The 12081-nt window shown below is 43.3% G+C and overlaps 1 long non-coding RNA gene across 2 annotated transcripts in view; it reads left to right on the top strand.

Moving 5' to 3' along the window:
* The window catches only part of LOC121953225 (uncharacterized), a 192529-nt gene that overhangs the window by 113589 nt on the left and 66859 nt on the right, over positions 1 to 12081 (top strand). The window contains exon 5 of one of the 2 annotated variants that reach the window (XR_006106491.2): positions 10417 to 10519. This is a non-coding gene — a long non-coding RNA (uncharacterized LOC121953225). Of the gene's footprint in view, positions 1 to 10416; positions 10838 to 12081 lie in introns of those variants that run through there. The other variant, XR_015778744.1, reaches the window with a different exon arrangement.

Here is a 12081-nt window from a genome sequence, read left to right as displayed (position 1 = left end):
TGACACCTGTGAGCGATGTGCTGGGTGACATGAGCTGCATATAAATGCCTGTAGAAGAAAAACAGGCCCCTTTTTATTTACACACACATACACACAGAGTGTATGTTCAGGTGCCCATCTCGCTGTGCTAGGAGGCAGTTTTATGTAGTTGGTGACCTTAGACTGTGGAGCAGGTGTTTAGGGTCTGATAACATCATGACAGAGAGTACAGGTGTGACTGCATACAGACAGGAAGGACACACTCACACAAATAGAAGCACGCACAGACACCTATTGTATGCCATATTGGATGGCACAGCTCTTTGTTCACTGACCAAAAGACGGCAGCGTCATACCGCAGGGGGATTATTCTCACGTTTGGATACAATGTGCATACAGCTGTGAATAAATAAAATCTGTTTAAAAGAAAACTAGCAAAGACATGGATGTGCTCTACCCTAGGCTGCCCACTCAATATAAGCCTTTATACAAACATGCATCTGCTTAATACAAACAATGCAGACATAATTAATTAACAGTGATTATTTGTGTTTTGTGTTTACTTTCTGTGAAATCCGAACCATTTACATACATGTCACTTCCACATTGGCAAATAACTGCTTGTATTTGTCTGTTTTACAAGGCTTTTGCAGTTGAAAGTGATCAGAAAACCCATTTATTCCCCTTTCAAGCTGCAGTATTTGAGCATGTGTGCATCTGTGTGCAGTGGACATGCATATTTAAGAGCCCTAGAGGTAAATGTCAGCTTTCACGCCGTCCAGGGGGAGACTTGTCCTCTGCACCATCATGTGGAGAAAAGCAGTACAGCAGTGACTTCATTGACATTCCTCTCATAAAAGCAGCGGCTAACCTCGGCCTCAGAAAGTAATCCCTCTTTACTGAGACGTGTGGAGGAAGAGGACGCAGTGTAAAGCTGATCGATTTGATCCCAACCAGGAAATTGTACATGTGCTTTCCAGAGCTATGAAGTTTGTCCGCTATGCTGCCATCCAATCCCGTACTTATACCCCGGGGATGAATACATAAACTGTTTCTGTGCAGCTTCAAACCGTGAAGAGATGTTTGTAAATTCACACTATAATGTAAAGTACAGTTGTTGTTTTGTTTTTTTGAGAAGTCCTAGCCTGCGGGGTGATGCTTTGTTGATATCCAGCGAGGCCCAAGGTACAGCGTTGATAAGGACTGATATACAGACAGAGAATGTTTTGTCTCTCCAGTTCTCATTGAGCATGACAGAGAGGATTTCAGAGAGACTGCACTGCCAGATGGGAGATTGTTCCTTCATGGGTATTGTCTGCGAAACGCCTCGGAATATGTCAGCTTTATCTGTGTTAAAACATACCAAACATTTTTGCATGCGATACTGTGGTACCGAAGCTATAGCCTCTCCCATCTGTGCCGTTGCAAACTGTATCTCGGTCCTGCAGCATCCAGTACACAAGGCAGAAATAACTCCACTGATCTGAGGAGAAGGCTGCCACTGCCAAATTTGTGATACGTAAATGTGTGAAATATTGTGATATTGAGACATGGTTCCAGATAGATTATGTTGTATCAGTGAGCTGTGTTTTATCCCTCTCCCCGCCACTCTCTCCTGCTCGCTCTCTCCCTCTCTATCTCATTCACACACACATACACACATTGACACACATAATGCTCTATCGTTTCCCTCATCCCGTGCAAGAGGTGTGAAAGGCAAATATATGCTCTCCTTCACTGTGGACATAATACTGAGGTCATGAATGGAATGTTAATGAATGTTTTACCACATACCTCTATCAGCACACACACACACACACACACACACACACACACACACACACACACACACACACAGTCACACTCGCGCAGCACGATTTGCAGAGCGAGTACCAACTTAGCCAAAACCATAACAATACACTATTTCAAATATGCATTCTTGTGCACGCAAGTGGGTGTTTTTTTTTTTTTTTTTCAGACCACGGCAGCTTGCTTTGACTTGTAGCTACAAGAATGTGAAAAAGAATGAGAAAAACAAAAATTAAAACTGACCAGCTACTGGAGTTAAAGAGAGGCAAAAACAATTCAGCCATACAGCCAAGCTGGTCCGTTTCTGAACGCGACCCATGAACTTCAAATCCATGTCACATTGGAGAATTGCAGTAGAGGAAACAAAGGGGACAGAGGGTGTGGGAAGGAGAGGGCCGTGGCTTGCAGATCACTAGGCTGTGTTTGAGTATCTTATCGGGGCTGTCGCCAGCTCAACCTGGCTCCATTGACTTTGTGTGGGGATTAGAAAGGCCCACAGCTTCTGATTATTTGGGTGAGTGAGCGGTTCTGTGTAAACAAACATTGTGGCCGGGATTGTTCCAGTCACAACACGGCTGGTTGGCCCCTGACAAACCCCATACACACACACACACAAACATGTGGAGAATACACACACTGTGGTGCATCAAGCTCCTCCTGGTGTGTCCTGATGGGTTTGGCTTTTATTCACCTTTTATGGATATCAGTTGTTAAAATTCTAGTCCAGGAAAGAGATGGAGGTCAGCTCCTTTGCTTCAGTCATGAACTATATGGAATATACCTCAGGATATTAAACGAGCAGTGTGTTGGATTTAGTGGTATCAAGCTGTGAGGATTGCAGATTGCAGTGAGCTGAAACTTCTCCTGTGTGCAAAGCATAAACTCCTGGTTAGGATTCCTTCAGTTTTCATTTTTCAGGTTTTTACCTGGAGCCGATTTATCCACAGAGGTCTTTTATTTGCCAAAAGAAATGGAGCAGGTGATTTAACCTGGTAAAAACACAGAATAAAACAGTTATAAATCAGTGTTCCCCCTATGCAGTTCGGGTCATTGCAGACGGTTTGCTAGCCCAGCATGTTTTTCTTTTGCTAACTTAAGATCCAGACATTCAGGAGGTTTTGGCAAGGAGCAGAATTACCTGCAGAGGCCTCTTCCTCTCGAAAACAAGTGGACCCGGTGATTTAAACCATTAAAAACACTTAATAAAGCAGTTTTACATTACAAATCAGTGAATTTCCAATGCTATTTGGCATGTCGCTGCTTGCGGCTTATCAACCACATGCTAATATGTGGTCACCTTTTTTCTCTGATAACTTGAGATAGAGACATTCAGGCTTTTACCAGGAGTGAAATTGTCAGCGGAGGTCTCTTCCTCTCCAAAACAAACAGGCCCGCTGATTTAAACCAGAAAGATACTGAATAGAGCAGTTTCATGTTAAAAGTTTGTGTTTTTCCAAAGCTGTCCAGCTTGTTAGGGAGAGGCTGCTAACTACGGAGGCTGAACAAGTGGAAACCTCTGGAAACATCAAAGTGCCAAAAGCTGCAGTTCTTTTAACAGCCACTAGAGGCTGGGTCTGGAAACCAGTCAGCTGGATATTTTAACATGGGTGTTCTTGCTAAAATGTCTAGCCTTACAGCAGGAATACAGCCTGTTTACAGCCTGGTACAAATATCATGTTTTGGTCTCTATAGCTAATTTTCCCATTCATAATAACTGTTTTATATAACTCTAACCCTATAACCCTTGGTTGGTCCATAGCTCCACCCTCTGGTGCAAATATGGTCACCTCTGGCTTCAAAAAACCAAAATAATAAAGATACAAATGCTTAACTTGAGGCCTCAAAACAGGATACACAAACCAAGGGTTGATGTCACAGTAGCTATGTCCATTGTTTTTTTTACAGTTTATGTGGTTGGCCTGAAACTGTGACTGACTGAGGGGAGCCAGTGTTTAGTTTGTCCCTTCTGGACTACTGTAGAAACATGGCACTGCAACATGGTGGACTCCATGGTTGAGGACCCGCTCCCTATGTAGATACATGGCTTATTCTAAGGTAATGCAAGCATAACAACTCTCATTTTCAAATGATGACAGACTGAAGAAAACATACATAATATATTACATTCCATCTTTGTGAATATATCCCCCTAAATCCTACACACTGGACCTTTAAGATTATATTTTGACTGTGAGTGGATGTATTGTTCCTTTTCAAAGTGAAACATGCTGAAAGATGGCCAACCAGACTGAAGCTTCTGTAACCAAAAATTGTTGGCATCTGTACACTTGTTAAAGCCAGGAAGAGTCAAGCGGAAGCATATTGGGGGTGAAGAGAGTCTAGCAACTATACAGGGGAAAAAAAGGATTATTTTATCAACAGCACAATAACATTATGCCAAACAGATGGGATACGATGCAAAAAGAAAAACTTTGAAAAACATGTATTTATAGACACAAATCCTCTGTGAGACTATCATTTTATTTTTACCGCAACCTTTCACTGTGCATATTTTTTTGACAAAAAGGTAAAGAGGGAGAAGCACCCGTGAAGGGGCTGCATCTCCAGATATCCATTCCAGATGCTGGCTAGACTTGGTGGAGCCAGGGCCCGCCGTACTGGGGGCTGGATTTAGTTGTCTTTTCCTCCAGGTGTGATGCCTCATGCTGATTCCCCCACATGTTCCATGGGTCTTATCCAAACACGCCGGGGCCGGTGACAGCGCCGGTAGGCCTGCCCTTCCTCCTACCCTCCTTCCTCTCTCTCTGCCTCCCCTGGTGGCCCACCCACCCACACTGCAAGAGCAGCAACCAACCAGCCCTCTACTCCTTACCTGTCATCAGAGTCGCTTCCCTGAACCTCCTTCCTTTACTCTTTTATTTCATGCTTCCCCCAGCACATTCAGACCTCTTGTCTCCTTCTGGGTTTGCACCCCTTTGACGAGGGTTTATGTTCACACTGCCGCTCCACAGGCTCTGCTGCAGGCCGGGACAGGCCAGTTGTTGCTCTAGTAACTCAATCGTGCTTGACGGTGATGTAGGACGTATTAAACTTGTCATATTTCAAGCCTGGTCAGTTTTAGGACGATACCCCATCAGGGAGTGTTAGGAGGGTTAAAAAAAGCAAAGTGGAGTGGAAAAAGAAAACAGAAGCTCTGCTGTTTTGTGTATTCGTTCCCCAGCTGAATGTTCGGCGTCTGTTTCCATTAAAAGTGTGGGTGAACAAAAATCATTCTCTATCCGACAGTAAAGATCTTTCTTTTTGCAGTTTTACTTTACACCATGACTCAATTCTTCCATGACAAAACTTATGTTTCCCTTTTAATGTACACGAGTTCCTCCTACTCTAATAGTTTTTTTTTTCCAGGGCAGGAACAGAAAGATGCAGAGGGGGCAAACATTATTAGCTAGCCCACACAAAATATGTTGTCTCATGGCTTGAGTTGGATGCCTTCCAGGTTTGGCATAACTGAGGCTAACATATTTATGGGAACAAGAAACATGTTGGCCTTCATTTCTCAGACAGGAATTCATCTTGGTCTGTTAGTATTAATACAAATACTGAGCTGATTAATTGTTCCTTTCCACTTGAAGTTTTTATCACTGAAAATGTTCTAGAACTGATTCATTACAAGTCAATTATGGAGTTACAGAATTAATTAGAAGGCAGGCATACATGGTGTTATTTTGAATGATGAAGGCAGCAGATTAAAATGAATCTTTTTCTACAGAAGCTCTGAAATGAAATGAAATTGTTCTGTTTTCTAAATCCATTAATCTATTGAGCTCTCTCTAAGGCTCCAAAGTATTAAGAAACCGCATTTTGAGTCAGATCATACAGACATGGGTTAATCTTGTGTGTGTGTGTGTGTGTGTGTGTGTGTGTGTGTGTGTGTGTGTGTGTGTGTGTGTGTGTGTGTGTGTGTGTGTGTACGTGTACATGCATGTGTGAACAGTCTTGTGTTGTCATAACTTTGCTGAGATACTTTGGAACTCCCCATGAGCCAAAGCAATGTAAATGATTTCCTGATGTTTAAACCATAGTTGCTGTGATTAGACTCACAGGATCAAGATTTCAGCTTATAAACTGCTTGGACTGTCCCCAGAGCTCATTACACAACACACAGACGATGGTAACTCTTCGCAAATGATAGAATGTGACTGTGGTTTTATTGTTTTTACAGTATAAGCACAACAGTTCTGCCCTCAAACTGGATGACGGAGGACAAAGCGCGTCATGAGTCTAATGTAAATAACAGTCATCTGTATCTTATCAAGTCATTTTCTCATCATGTCTTGTCTAACTATTCAAAATATTGTAATATCCCATTGGGGGTGATTAATATGTTGTGTCAAACTGAATCAAATGTTTTGCAACTTTTGCTTAATGTGATCAGCGCAACAAATGTCAGGAAGGTGGTTTGAAGCTGCGGTTCAGTTAAACTCTTCTTCATTGTCATACCTCTCCCTGATATTAGCTTGAAGATGTTCTGCTGCACTGTGAGGTAATCATTTTTAAAATAAGATAAGTTTGAATTAGGGCTGTCAAATAATTAAGTTTTTAAATTGCAATTAATTGCATTTTTAACGGCATGCTTTTACTTCCATACATTTGCATTTCAAAACAGCTATGAAGTCCATATTGACAAGGTAATACAATTCTTACCAGATTGTCTTGATTAGGAATGAATAAAAAAAAAAAAAACGCAGTGTTTCCATCGCCAAAATTTAACCTAAGTGTCATATGGCCCCCTTTCTGAAAAGCTTGACCATGACATGGTTGCTGCCACTGGATTCCCTACGACTTTTAGTTTCATATGATACCAGTATCATTACTCTAACTTTAAAACTCAGCTAGGTACAGCCTCCTCAGGATGGAAATGACGGCCAGCGATTGACATGATTTAAAAAAAAAAAAAAAAAAGCGTTATCTACAGACCTTAATCGCATCGCGATTAGCGCATTAACGCTGACAGCTCTAGTTTGAATAAAATCTGATTAACTAGAGAAAAGGCTGATTGATAATTGCTGTGCTGAAATTTCCAGTCTATCTGAAGTTGGCAGTAAAATTTTCTGCGAATCAAAGTTACGCTTCCATCCCTGGGTTTAGCTCATCAATGGGAACCAATGATTCCCCGCTCTTAGTTCCAGGTGAGGCATCGCTACCAGTGTCTCAGGACCCCCCAAGCCACCTTATCTCATGACATCATTGCCAGTCATTCATTTCATCTCCTCTGCTCCAGCTGGAGCTGGATGCTGGACCTCGGTGAGGCCCCAGCGCTGGTATTAATTTCTTGGGCCTGTTGGCGTCTGTCCCCTGGCAGCCCAGCGCCAGCTCCAGCCCCAGTCTCAGCCTCAGCCCCGGCTCTGGTTCCATCTCCATGTAGGAGTGTTACTGGAAAGCTGGCCAGTGGGATCTGGCTCTGATAATCATTTCAGGGTAGACCTGCCAGCATCTGTAGCAAAGCTTGCAGGAGATGGGCTATTAGTATTCAGAGAGGACAGACGTGAAGAAGAAAAAACTCAGTAATAAAAAAAAAAAATAAAAAAAAAGACCACACGTCCTGGAATCATACATCATCTTCACAACATTTTGAAAAAAAAAAAAAACTCCCAACTTTTTCAGTGCCCCATTTTTCTACAATATGGCTTTACAGCTTAATTCCGATATAGTCGTGCTTTTGCGGAATTTCAGTGTGGTTTCCAAGATTTTGAGCAATTTATATTTGTAAAGGGCTGTTTCCAATTGCAAACAGAAGGAATAGCTGAATAATGAAGTGGAACCTTTTAGGGGTTTTACAGGAGATAAGGGACTGGAGTTCACAAGTTGTTATGTGTTTGACGTGTCCACCACTCGAGCACTGTAAACTTACACTGACCAACGCTTTTGGATAAATAAGATCACATTTGATGACCAATGCACAGTGTTCAGATGTTGGATAGAAGCCTACGTACTGCAGCCACTTTGGATTATGTTACCATAAGACATGGATTCCAGGCAGAACTCTGTGTGGAGGTTTATTCCTTTCAAACAAGCCAAGCTAATGAAAAACAAACTTAAGCATTTGTGACTCTATGTGGTCAGCAACCTTCAGTTTTTCATTTTTTGCTTAAGGGGATATTTTTCTAGTCGCTATTCTTTTTCACTGAGCAGTTTAAGGTTCATCTCTGTCTCACTCTCTCCTGCCACTGACAAAAGGCATGTCCTACCTGTCAAACTTTGTCTTTCAACTGCATCTGCTTATGATTGGGGCGTGTGTGTTTGGGATTACGAGTGTACATTACTTGTGATTGTGTGTCTGTTTGAGCAGAGGTGGTCACAAAATTCCCACTGGATCTGGTACAGCCTGTCCCAGGATTCCAGTGGCTTCATGGGATGCCGCACAGTTTGGTAGGCTATTAGTAAATGTTTAACATTGAGTCAACATGAGGGAATACTGTACCTTCCCTCTCTTTATGAGACCAAGATGCAGAATGATTAAACCTCATCTCAGACAATCATTATAACTAGGCGTACTTGGACTGGAAATTTTTTTTTTCCCCTTCTTCTTTTCAAATGAACATTTCATGGGTGGCTGATTTACACTCTTTTCTCAGCTAAATGCATTGGCTCGTCTAAATATCACTGTCCGCTGGGTTTTTGGTTTTTGGACAGATTAGCAATCCCTGTAACCCTTACACGTATTTCATTCTGGAGAGCAGGGGGTGAATACAAGTTGTAGAAAATTGATTCGGACAACTTGAGAATCAAACAAGAATAGTAGAAGCCAATCCCGTCAATGATGCTTCATAATAGCAAAACTTAGTTTAGTTGTGTGCCATCTTTTTGCATGCTTCATATATAAACTCTATTTGGAAATCATTCTTTTTATGCCTCCATACTGGTGATAGCATGGCTGGAGGCATTATGTTTTTGGGTTGTCTGTCTGTCCTTTTCTTGTGATTGCAATATCTCAAGAACGCTTGAAGGGAATTTCTTCCAACTTGGCACAAACATCCACTTGGATTGGAGGGTGACCTTTTAAGATTTTAGTGGTCATAGGTTAAATGTCAAGGTCACTATGACCCTGTCAGTCTCATTCTTGTGAATGCAACAACTCAAAAATAATTCCCTCAAACTTGGCACTAACGCCCAATTTCTTTCATTTAATTTTTTACATTTTTCAAAAATTTTGCATTCTTTGCCTTCATTTGACAGGACAGAGTAAGCATGAAAGGGGAGAGAGAGAGAGGGGATGACATGAAGCAAAGGGCCATGGGCGATAAGCGAACCTGCGGCCGCTATGGCAAGAACGTTGCCTTTGTACATGAGGCACCCACACTTCCCACTAACCTACCGGACATCCCATGTCCACTTTAACTCATCGGCCGATGAACTGATTAGGCTTCAGTGGTTGACCGTCAAAAGTCAAGGTCACCGTGACCTCACATCTGTCTGATTCTCATGAGCATTATATTTCAAGAAGGCCTGGAATGGCATATCCTCAAATTTTGGCACAAATCTTGGGTGTCACTTTGAAACGGTGGTGATTATATAGTTTTTTTGTACTGCTGGATTTTACATGTGTGTGCAGCATCCATGTGTTAAAATATGTAGCTTCTATGCAGCAACTGTCACAGCAGCATATGACTCCAAGCAGACATGGATGTAAACTGTACCTGCACTTGTGCTGTTCTTTGGAGGCATACAACCGTGAGGCAGTAATTCTTTTTAAAATTTTTTTTTTTTTATTGAAGCGATCTGTGCATGAACACTTCACCACATGACTTACTGACCTCCACCATGATGCCCATGAATCTCCTCCTTCCTGGACTAAGAGCTCCTGAGAGGTTTCTCCAACAAGCTGTTGTCCCTTCTGTAAACACAAGTACTGTAGAGTACTGTGTGTGTGTGCGCGCGTGCGGATGGGGTTATTCAAAAGCTGTTCCACTTGCATGGCAACGCCTCATTACCCATACTGCCTCCTTCTTTGCCCCGAAGTGGGGTGCGGCTCCCCTCGCTGGGCCCAGTCGTCAAGGTGACCCAACATGCCCCAGGATGGCAGGCAGGCAGACAGGCTGGGAGAGAGGGGGCTGTTCGCGCTCTCTTTATTGTACCGGGGCCACCTTATGCTAGCTGGTGCACTAGGCCCTGGGTAGTTCCAGACTGCTGCATGCGTCCCGGTGAGCAAGCAGCTGATCTCATTTTTCAACACACAGCTGCCCCAACATCAGGCCCAGGTGAAGGTGACCTCCCTTGCCTGTTTGAGTGCCTCCTAAAGTGCTGTGTTAAAATACCATAACTTTAATGTGATGTAACATTGCGTTGTTTTGATTTTAGGTCAGTTGTATTCAGTGCGAAGGTATTCAGATCACCATTTAAGTGTTGCATGAACAGCCACAGTATGCAGGACTTCTATAGACATAAATGCAACAATTGTTGTTGCAGGAGTGTCTCAGTCAGAAAGCATAAAGAAGCCTGTAACTGTATATCTTACCCTTTTGTCTCTTCAAACATCCATCTCTATCTGTGTTCCTTCTCACTTCATCCATCCATCCATCCATTCAGTCCTTCCTCTCATTTGTCTTTCTCCCTCCCTCCCTGTCTCTTCCTGTCACCCCCCACTCCCCCCTCCCCCCTCTAACACAGGACAGATTGGGAAGCCGTGATGGCGGCACAGAAGTTGAGGGAGAAGCTATTTATCCCAGACGGATCAGGAGGTGTGTGACGGAGGTGTGGACGGTTGCTGCAGGTCAGTGACGTTGGCAGGCGCCAGGCAGGCCGGCCCACATGGCTCGGGGACTGTGGGACTACAGACAGATGGCACCTGGTGGGTGACAAACAATTAACAAACCAACAAGAATAGCTGGATCGGCAGTATACCCACAAGCACAGGAGATAGCAAGAGAGCGGGTGCATCTGTGCTCAGAACACTTTCACTCTTTACTTTTCCTCTTCCCCGAGTCTTGTTTTGTATAACAGTTGCAATTTACCCATGTGTCTTTTTCACAAAAACACTCTTGTTGTCGTGTCGCTATAGAACAGTCTAAATAAAGCGGTGTTGAACATATGCGGCCAGCATATGTTTCTGTTTATTTCAGTGCAGTTTTGAGCGAGGCAGTGGGTAATTTAAATGTATAATACAATGAAACAACATATTTGATATCCACTTAAATGTTGAGGAAAAGTCAACAGTCATATAAAGTTTCGGACAGAAAAAGCATTAACTGGCATCGTTGTGCTGTGTGTGTGTGTGTGTGTGTGTGTGTGTGTGTGTGTGTGTGTGCGTGCGTGCGTGCGTGCGTGCGTGCGCGCGTGCGTGCGTGCGTGCGTGTGTGTGCGCGCGCATTATTATTTTTTTTTAATCATGCTGGAAATTGATTTAGTCCGTTTGTTCGAAAGTGAGCATGGTGGCCGATGGTATTTCACCGCCTAACTGCATCCAAATGTCATCGTGATAGGGTGTTTCTGCACTCCACTCCCACTTACTGTACAGTGAAGATGTCCTCTGTTGGTCATAAACAAGAAAATCTGCAATTTTGTAAGGAGTATCTCTTTCAAAAGTGGGAGAGAAGGATTATTATCCATACCTAACTGTGTGTAAGTAAACGGCTGTCATCTGGTAGAATTATTGGTTTGGACTGGCATTGGTCCTAGTGTGTGTGTGTGTGTGTGTGTGTGTTTGTGTGTGTGAACACATCTGGAGTCTAGACTCTGTGGCTCTGTGGGCAGGATCCTATCTACGAGCAGCATCGGGTCCGGAGACCGGCCATGTTGACATAGGTGGCACACACATACCGGCATCTGTTTCAACAGTCAGTACTCTCACCAAATACCCCCCTTCCACACACACACACACACACACACACACTGCTGGACACTTTTATCCTCCACTGAGGGATGGAAGAGAGGAGGAGGGGATGCAGAAGGGAGACTAAGTAGAGGTAAAGAGGGGGAGGCAGGGCCTGCTGAACCCGCAGAGGTCCCTGGTAACGAAAAGCAAATGCAACTTCTCAGAAATCAGCACTGTAAATCCTCCAATCCCTGTTTTTCATTGCTGCGTCAGGATAGTAAGACATGGAGGGGAGGACAGCGTGTGTGTATTTTTGCCTTCTTCCCCCATGTTAGTTGTGTGTGAAGTGAACATGTAATGAATTTCCTCTCGAGGAGTTATAGTTAATCATGAAAATGGCCCCACAGTAGTCTTTGGGCGAAGTCTCTCTTTTTCTGTGTTTGTTCGTGTGTTAGAGAGAGAGATTGCCAGTGGGCTGCAATGCAGGGTGAATGCTGAAGGAGCCTTTAGCACTTCCAGAT

Source organism: Plectropomus leopardus, chromosome 14 (genome assembly GCF_026936395.1).
Source record: "Plectropomus leopardus strain MGB_pleo_1.0 chromosome 14, ASM2693639v1, whole genome shotgun sequence".
Lineage (NCBI taxonomy): Eukaryota > Metazoa > Chordata > Actinopteri > Perciformes > Serranidae > Plectropomus > Plectropomus leopardus.
Note: the sequence above shows the minus strand (reverse complement) of the source record. Positions and strands in the feature narration are given on the sequence as shown.